This window comes from Lithobates pipiens, unplaced genomic scaffold (genome assembly GCF_037356315.1).
Source record: "Lithobates pipiens isolate NorthernLeopardFrog02 unplaced genomic scaffold, aLitPip1_a1.2 Scaffold_167, whole genome shotgun sequence".
Lineage (NCBI taxonomy): Eukaryota > Metazoa > Chordata > Amphibia > Anura > Ranidae > Lithobates > Lithobates pipiens.
Window position 1 is genome coordinate 1,184,508 of NW_027507753.1, and position 9,278 is coordinate 1,193,785.

The window sequence follows — 9,278 nt, forward strand, 5'->3', positions numbered from 1 at the left end:
CCGAGACCGCGGAGCCCGGCATGTGCCAATCCGAGCGGGGTGACCCGTTCGGATCGGCGACGATCCGTTGCACCCCTACTACTGTGTATAGCAGGCAGCGGCACGCCACATCGCACGCTCCAATGACTGACGTCAGTTCCAGTGGCTGACGTCAGTTCAGATATCCGCCATTTGCGTTCCACGCTGGTTACTCGGAACCGGCGGCACTAAAAGATAATTGCGGGTCACCCAAAACATAGATCGCGTGGTGGGGTGAATCGAGATCGTGATCGTTTTGCGATTAATTGTGCACCTCTAATATATGTTATGTAATTCTAGTATACATCCAATTTTTTATGTGTAATGCTACTTGTTTTTAGTGGCGTTTTTCTCTTTTGTTGAATAAATAATAATTTCAAATAAATGTGGGGGGACTGGCATATATACAGGTGTGTGTGTGTGTGTGTGTGGGGGGGGGTGATTATATATATATATATATATATATATATATATATATTGTACAGGACGCCGTGGCTGGGTCCTGGAAGTACGCTATGTTTCTCCTCTATTTGGTTTGTGGTCTCTTTAAGGGAATAAAATTGATTAACCCTCCTGTTAGAGGAAGTGTGTTTTAAAAGCAAGACAGGTGGTAGATGGGTGTGAAGGAGTGGAGAAGACATGGTGGATGGTGGATGGTGGATGATGGATGGTGTTTGTTTTGGGTTGCAGCAACAGAAGTGGGCAGCAGCGTCCTGCTTGGAAGCCTCCTGGCAGGGGAAGCTACCTGCCATAAAAGATCAAGCACTGTTTGATAGAGACAGCTATTCTGGACTTTGCAAGTCGGTGAGACTAAAAACCTTTTCCTTTTGTTTTTGGCTGCTGTAAAGCTGTTTAAGTTTAATAAACCCCTTGTTGTGTGAAAAGCCTGTGTCCTGCGATCTACCTGGTCCCCCGAACATTACAAGTGGTGGAGAATGCGGGCAGGACAAAGTAACAGGCGTTTTTCTTGCTATTTTTTTTTCTTTGCATTGGATTTAAACTGACATTTAAAGGGACAGTACAGTGAATTTATGTCCTGGGTTAAAGCTGCACAACTGTTGAAAGCTGAAACAATGGAGGAGCAGAGAGATTAGGGTGGCCCCAGGACCAGTGGGCGGGCTTAATTGCTCCTTTCATCACCGGAGATCCTCAAGCCTATTTAGACCTACCACCAGAAGACGCAAAAGATTATCAAATATTAAAGGCAGAAATACTGGCTCGGTTGGGGGTGACTACGGCTGTCCGGGCCCAACGAGTGCACCAATGGAAGTATCGTCCAGATCGGCCACCGCAGTCTCAAATGCATGACCTGGTGCAACTAGTAAAAAAATGGCTGCAGCCCGAAGTGTTGTCTGGCCCCCAAATTGTGGAGTGGGTAGTGCTGGACCGATACTTAAGGTCACTGTCAGACGACCTTCAACGGTGGGTCAGCCATGGAAACCCCAAAACGGTGAACCTCCTTGTCGAGATGGTGGAACGATATACAGTGGTGGAGGATCTGCTTGGCCCTACCAAGCGTCAAGGGCCCAGTCTGCCACGACCAACTGCCGCCCTACGAAAGGATATCCCCAGGAGCCCTGGAACCAACACCCCGGAAAGGCCAAGAGTCACACCCGTTACCCCCTCAGCGACCTTGTTCCTGTTCGGAGAGGAGGGGATGTACAATGTTGGCGATGTCATGCCTGGGGTCATACCCGGGCCCACTGCCCATTGCAGGAAGAACCCATGGAATGCGGGGTTCTTCGGAGGGGGTCTTTTTATGCCCATAAAGCGTGTACAACACATCTTGACCTTGGAGAGGGGAAATTTGAGTGTGAAGTCCAAGTGAATCACCACCCTGCACGGGCTTTGCTGGACTCTGGAAGCATGGTAACCCTGGTTCACCCTAGAGTAATTGGGAAGATCGGTCCGGTAAGAAAAATTTTACGGGTTGTGTGCATTCATGGGGACACTAGAGAGTACCTTCTCATCTCGGTGTCCATCTCCACAGCATGTGGCACTGGTACTCAAGAGGTGGGTGTGGTAAAGAAATTGGTACATAACGTTATCATAGGACGAGACTGTCCATTATTTGCAAAACTGTGGGGACAAGGAGAACTATCTGAAAGGTCCAGAGACTGGGAAGAAACTAGTCCCTCTGTTCCTGTTGTTGAGGGTAATAACCTTGAGATGCCGCATGTTCGTAATATGGACCCAGTTGATAAAAATGCTAAAGATTTAGTTAAGGGTGATGAAAGTAGTGCTGACACTGTTAAGGATGTCAAAATGTGGGGTTCACAGACCTACCTGAACACTGAGGGGGGGGAACCTTCTCCGCTTCAGGTAATGCTGGGGGAAGAGGATGAGGAAGTGGCCTCTACCCCTGCCTTGCCAGATTTGGGTGTTCCCCAGGGAGCATTTGGTACTGCCCAGATGCAGGACCTCACTTTCGCCAGGGCACAGGAACAGGTTGTAGTAATAAATGGGGAGCCCCAAGAGCCAGGTGCTAATGAGGGGTGGCCACATTTTGCAATATGTAATGAATTGCTTTATCAGGTTACTAAAGTGAGAGAAAATGTGGTAGAACAATTATTGGTACCCCAACAGTATAGACGCAAGGTCCTGGACCTGGCCCATGATGATGTTTTAGGGGGACATCTGGGAGTTGAAAAGACGGAGGCACTTATCGCCAACCGGTTTTACTGGCCAGGCTTGAAAGCAGGGGTAAGGAGATACTGTACCTCTTGTCCCACCTGTCAGTTGACCGCTCCGGCGACCCATTTCCGGAGCCCGTTGGTCCCTCTGCCCATAATTGAGGTCCCATTCGAGAGGATAGCCATGGATATAGTGGGTCCCTTGGTAAAGTCGGCTCGAGGTCATTCTTACATACTGGTGATCATCGACTATGCCACTCGATATCCTGAGGTGCTACCCCTGCGGAATACCTCCTCTAAGGCTATTGCCCGGGAACTATTCCAGTTGTTTACACGGACAGGTTTTCCCAAGGAAATACTCACAGACCAGGGCACCCCGTTTATGTCGAAGGTTATGGCTGATGTATGCAAACTGTTCCGGATTAAACAGCTGCGCACATCGGTCTACCATCCCCAAACAGATGGATTGGTAGAACGTTTTAATAAGACCCTTAAGTCTATGCTCAAGAGAGTGGTACAAAGGGATGGGAAAGACTGGGACTGCCTGTTACCAGCTCTCCTGTTTGTTATCCGAGAAGTGCCCCAGGCCTCCACTGGGTTTTCGCCCTTTGAATTGGTATATGGGCGGAGACCTCGTGGATTACTGGACTTTGTTAAAGAAGAATGGAAAAGTGAACCAATTCAGCATAAGAGTGTTCTTGAATATGTCTCTCAAATGCAGGAGAGGATCCGAACTGTGATGCCGCTAGTTAAGGAACATTTACAAAAAGCCCAGGAGGCTCAACGATGGGTCTATAATAGGGCGGCCAAAATTAGGAACTTCCAAGTGGGGGATCGAGTAGCAGTGTTGATTCCCACTGTGGAAAGTAAATTCTTGGCCAGATGGCAAGGCCCTTTCGAGGTTGTAGAAAAAGTGGGAGAGGTAAATTATAGAGTCCACCAGCCAGGCAAGAGGAAACCCTTCCATATATATCATGTAAACTTGTTAAAGCCCTGGACAGACAGGGAACCAGTGACCTCCCTGGCTAGTACAAAACTTGAGCCTCGGGTTGGGGTGGAGATTGTCCAAGTAGCAAATACCCTGTCTAAAACCCAAAGTCAGCAGGCAAAAGAGTTCTTGCAGAGAAATAAAGAAACATTATCAGACTTGCCAGGGCTCACTAGTGTCATAGAGCATGATATTATAACAGGGCCCGGAGTCAAAGTTTTTGTCCGGCCCTACCGCATCCCAGAGGCTCAAAGGAAGGCCGTTTCAGAGGAAGTAAAAAAGATGTTAGACCTAGGGATTATTGAAGAATCGCAGAGTGCGTGGTTGAGCCCGATTGTGTTGGTACCGAAGTCCAACGGGACTCTGCGATTCTGCAATGATTTGCGGAAATTTAATGAAGTTTCCCGGTTTGATGCCTACCCTATGCCCCGGGTAGATGAGCTTATCGAGAGACTAGGTCCAGCCAGGTATATCACTACGTTAGACCTTACCAAGGGGTATTGGCAAATACCGTTGACTAAGGCCGCTAGAGAGAAAACTGCTTTTTCTACCCCAGAGGGGAGTTTTCAGTACAAAAGGATGCCTTTTGGATTGCAAACTGCTCCAGCCACGTTCCAGAGAGCAATGGATAGGATTTTACGACCTCACCGGAAGTATGCCTCAGTGTACTTGGACGATATAGTCATTTTTAGCAAAGACTGGGAATCACATTTGCCCAAAGTTCAGGCAGTGCTGGACTCTCTTTAGAAGGAGGGGTTTACAATAAACCCTGAAAAATGTGCTTTGGGAATGGAGGAGGTGAAATACCTGGGTTATATCGTGGGTAGAGGGGTAGTGAAACCGCAGGTCAACAAGATAGAGGCTATACAGAATTGGCCCCGCCCCCTCACAAAAAAGCAGGTACGTGCATTCCTGGGCATGGTGGGATACTACAGCAGGTTTGTACCCAACTTTGCCACGTTGGCGGCTCCGTTGACCGATCTGACTAAGGGTCGGAAATCGGTCATGGTGGAGTGGAATGCAGACGCTGAGAAGCCTTTTATGGAGCTCAAGTCGGCGCTGTGCCAACACCCTGTCCTGGTAGCACCTAATTTTTCAAAAGAGTTTGTTGTCCAGACTGACGCTTCCGATGTAGGATTGGGAGCGGTGTTGTCACAGGTTATTCATGGCAAGGAACACCCGATAGTCTTCCTCAGCAGGAAGTTAACACCAGCAGAGAAAAACTACGCCATGATTGAACGAGCGTGTCTGGCCATTAAGTGGGCTCTGGAATCCCTCAGATATTACCTTTTGGGGAGGAAGTTTAGGTTGATTTCTGACCATGCCCCTTTAAAATGGCTGCGACAGGGAAAAGGGACTAATGCCAGGGTTACCCGGTGGTTCCTGGCACTCCAGGAATTTAAGTTTGTAGTGGAGCATAGGCCCGGGAGACTGCATCAAAATGCAGATGCCCTCTCCCGAGTCCATTGTTTGAGCTCCACTGTTGCCTCCACCTCCTTGGCGTTGGGGCACGGGGGGGGGGGATATGTACAGGACGCCGTGGCTGGGTCCTGGAAGGACGCTATGTCTCCCCTCTATTTGGTTTGTGGTCTCTTTAAGGGAATAAAATTGATGAACCCTCCTGTTAGAGGAAGTGTGTTTTAAAAACAAGACAGGAAGTGGTAGATGGGTGTGGAGGAGGGGAGTAGTGATGGGAAGTCCGGATCTTTTAACTGAATCAGTTCATTTGGAACTACTCAGTGAAATGAATGGATTCTTCGGATCTTCGGGTCACTCGCTGAGTCTCCTGACAAGCAGAGAACTGAAGCTCTGACTCAACCTTCTTCAATGATTAGAATGAAAAGAATGATTCTTCTCAGAAGGTTGGCAGCTCCTGGGGAGGTTTACTTGCATTTAGTTCCTTTCTACAATCACAATCCTATTATTCTGTCAGATCAGCCGCATCATCAATTTTGGTGACACATAAAGCTGTGTAAATGAAAAGCGGATTTTTGTGCATGTGATGGGCCAACAACACAGTTACGATTGCTAGACATCTGATTTTCCCGTTCTCTTTACAGCGCATGCACAGGAAAAATGATTGTATTTCACTTCCGTGTGCGGGCGAAGAATCCACGGTAGTAAAATCCAATCGTTGGGCTCCTTTCACACTTGTGCGACTTGAAAGTCATGCAATTTTTGCCACAATTTTTACCGTGACTTTGATGCGATTTTGATGTGACTTGAAGGAATATTTATGTAATTTTGAGGTCTCTGCCTCAAGTCGCATCAAAATCGGACCAAAGTAGCGCAGTAACTGCTTTGAAGTGGCTGTGACTGGAAGACCCGCAGATATGAATGGTACTCATTGGAAATCTTGGGGTACGACTTGTCATGCGACTTTGTAGTCCCAAGTTGCATGATAAGTCACACAAGTGTAAAAGGAGCCTCATTATGCACTGTAAAGACTACGGACAAATCTGATGGCAGCAATCTTACCTGTGAAGTTGGCCCATCAGAATGCAGAAAACACACACAAAAACACGCTTTTCCTTTACACAACTGTTTGTGCATCACCGAAAGTCGCAATATTGGCTGCTCCTATAGATTGCTTGATCTGACAGAACACCTGCTACCCAGGTCACTGAGCACAATCCTATACTCCTATAATCATATACCAGACCCCATATGCAATAAAGAGAACCTGTCACTTCAACAAACTATCACATAGGGGCTTGTTAAGTGAAAAAATGTATAAAATAAAAACTAAAACCATCCCCACCAACCCCGATATCTGCATGTGAATAAATGTGTGTAGGGCATGTGCGTGTACATAAACCATGATTGCGTCACACGTGAGGTGTCACCACAAACGCTACAGTGACTGCAATCATTCTAGAAATATCATTCATGGTTAATGAATGTACTGTACAGGCTTTTACATTGTCATCCATTGAGAATTTAACACTCTTCTTCCTTTTTGATCAGTATGATCAGAGTTATAATCAATTGGATCATAGGAAATGTGTTATAACTACTGGTGGGACTCGCGGTTCTTTCAGTGTACTGTGTTGTAAAAACGGATATGATTCTTTATCTCGGTAACTTGTACGATTCTTTATCTCGGTAACTTGTACGATTCTTTATCTCGGTAACTTGTACGATTCTTTATCTCGGTAACTTGTACGATTCTTTATCTCGGTAACTTGTACGATTCTTTATCTCGGTAACTTGTATGATTCTTTATCTCGGTAACTTGTATGATTCTTTATCTCAGTGTACTGTGTACTCCTGGCTCTTGTTTTAAGTTTGTATCCAGTTCCTGAGTGTCGCTGTGCTTCGAGTCAGCTGATTGGTTGCAGGGAGGGGCGGAGCTCTCTCACTCTACAATCATATAACCACTGCCAGCTCTGCTGCTCTGCTATGTACTGAGGTCATAGTGAAATGTTTCAAACGAATCAGTTCACTGAAAAGAATTGATTCAAAAGAACGATCCGTTCATGAACTGGACATCACTAGAGTGGAGAAGACAGGGTGGAGGGTGGAGGGTGGAGGGTGGTGGGTGGAGGGTGGTGGTGGGTGCTGGATGGTGGAGGGTGAGTGGTGGAGGGTGGTGGATGGTGGGTGGAGGGTGGTGGAGGCTGGAGGCTGGAGGGTGGAGGCTGGAGGCTGGAGGGTGGAGGGTGGAGGGTGGATGGTGGATGGTGGGTGGTGGAGGGTGGTGGGTGGTGGTGGATGGTGGAGGGTGGAGGGTGTTTGTTTTTGGGTTGCAGCAACAGAAGTGGACAGCAGTGTCCTGCTTGGAAGCCTCCTGGCAGGGGAAGCTACCTGCCATAAAAGATCAAGCACTGTTTGATAGAGACAGCTATTCTGGATATTACAAGTCGGTGAGACTAAAAACCTTTTCCGTTTGTTTTTGGCTGCTGTAAAGCTGTTTAAAGTGGAGGCCACCCTGAAAAAAAAAATATTAAAAATTACAAAAAAATCTAAAAAAAAAAAATGAAAAAAAATTATTTTTTTTTACTTACCAGAAATGCCTGTTGCTAGGCACATAATCCTAATCTTCCTCTTCCTCCTCCGCGGAGATCTTCTTTCTTCTCTCCTCCGTGCTGCGTCTTCTGGGTAATGGGTTGCGCTGTGTTCTGGGAACTGTGTGTTCCAGAACACGGCGCGTCCCATTCACAAAGCGCTGCATGACTCGCGCATGCGCAGTAGGAAACGGGCAGTGAAGCCGTAAGGCTCCACTGCCTGTTTCCCTTACAAGGAATGGCGGTGCTGGGACCCCGAGAGCCGAGGGACGGGTCGGCCTCGGGCGGCCGACATCGCGGGCGCCCTGGACAGGTAAGTGGGCTGATTAAGTCAGCAGCTACAATGTTTGCAGCTGCTGACTTTTTTTTTTTTTTTTTTAAATGGCCCCCCGCTTTAAGTTTAATAAACCCCTTGTTGTGTGAAAAGCTTGTGTCCTGCGATCTACCTGGTCCCCCGAACATTACCAAATAGAGGAGAAACATAGCGTCCTTCCAGGACCCAGCCACGGCGTTCTGTACTATATATATATATATACACACACACACACACACACATATATATATATATATATATATACACACAGGTGTGGGGGGCTTCATATATCCAGGTGTGTGTGGGGGGACTGACATATATACAGGTGTGGGGGGGCTGATATAGATATAGGATTGAGGATTACCCAATATAGGGACTAGAGGGGAGTTCTGTGTATTGGGTAATCCCCGATTCATACCAGGCATACAGAAAAGACCTTTTGACAAGTTGATTAATAAAGGAATATATCAAGCCTCGCATTTCATGAAAATAGGTAAATGGCCAACAATGCAGGAGATGATGGATAGAAAAGGCCCCTTTCAATTAGATTTCTGGCAGGCGGCACAATTAGGACATTTTCTAAGAAAAGAGATAGCGCCAGAGTTATTAGACCGAGACTATATGCCATTTGAGAAACTTTGTACAGAAAAGGAACCAATCACGCATGTAATTTCGAAAATGTACGCGTTATTGATTTATATAGTTATTTGACTTATATAGTGACAATGGGGCGGTGTCACATGGTATATGTCACATGGGTTGGTCACATGGGTTGATGTCACATGGGGACTATGACATCGTAAGGGGGCGGGGTCACCATGTGACCAACTCATGTGACATATACCATGTGACACCGCCCCATTGTTACTATATAAGTGGCAGCGCAGGGCGGCTCTGGCATTCCGGCCTGAGAGAGCGACGTGTCAACATCTCCTGGAGAAGAAGAAGAAGAAGAAGAAGAAGAACGGGAGGCGGCGTCGACAGCGGCGACGGCGGCGACAGAAGACCGGGCCACCGCCTCTAAAAGAGCTATAAGAAGGCGCGGTGGCCCGGCAGAAGAACCGAAGAGGGGGACAAGACCCCCGAAGTCGGGAGAAGAGGCCGGCGGCGGGGAGGAAGAAAGCCGGACTCCTCCGCTAGCAAAAGAGCTACAAGAAGAAAGCGGAGGAGTCCGGCGAGAAGACCCCCGAAGACGGAAGACCCCCGGAGCTGTGAAATAAAATATTTTATCTCGTGTGTTGTGTTTTTTTTTGGGTACTTTTATTTTACAGGTGAATGGGTAGGGGTACATTGTACCCCATACTCATTCACATAGGGTG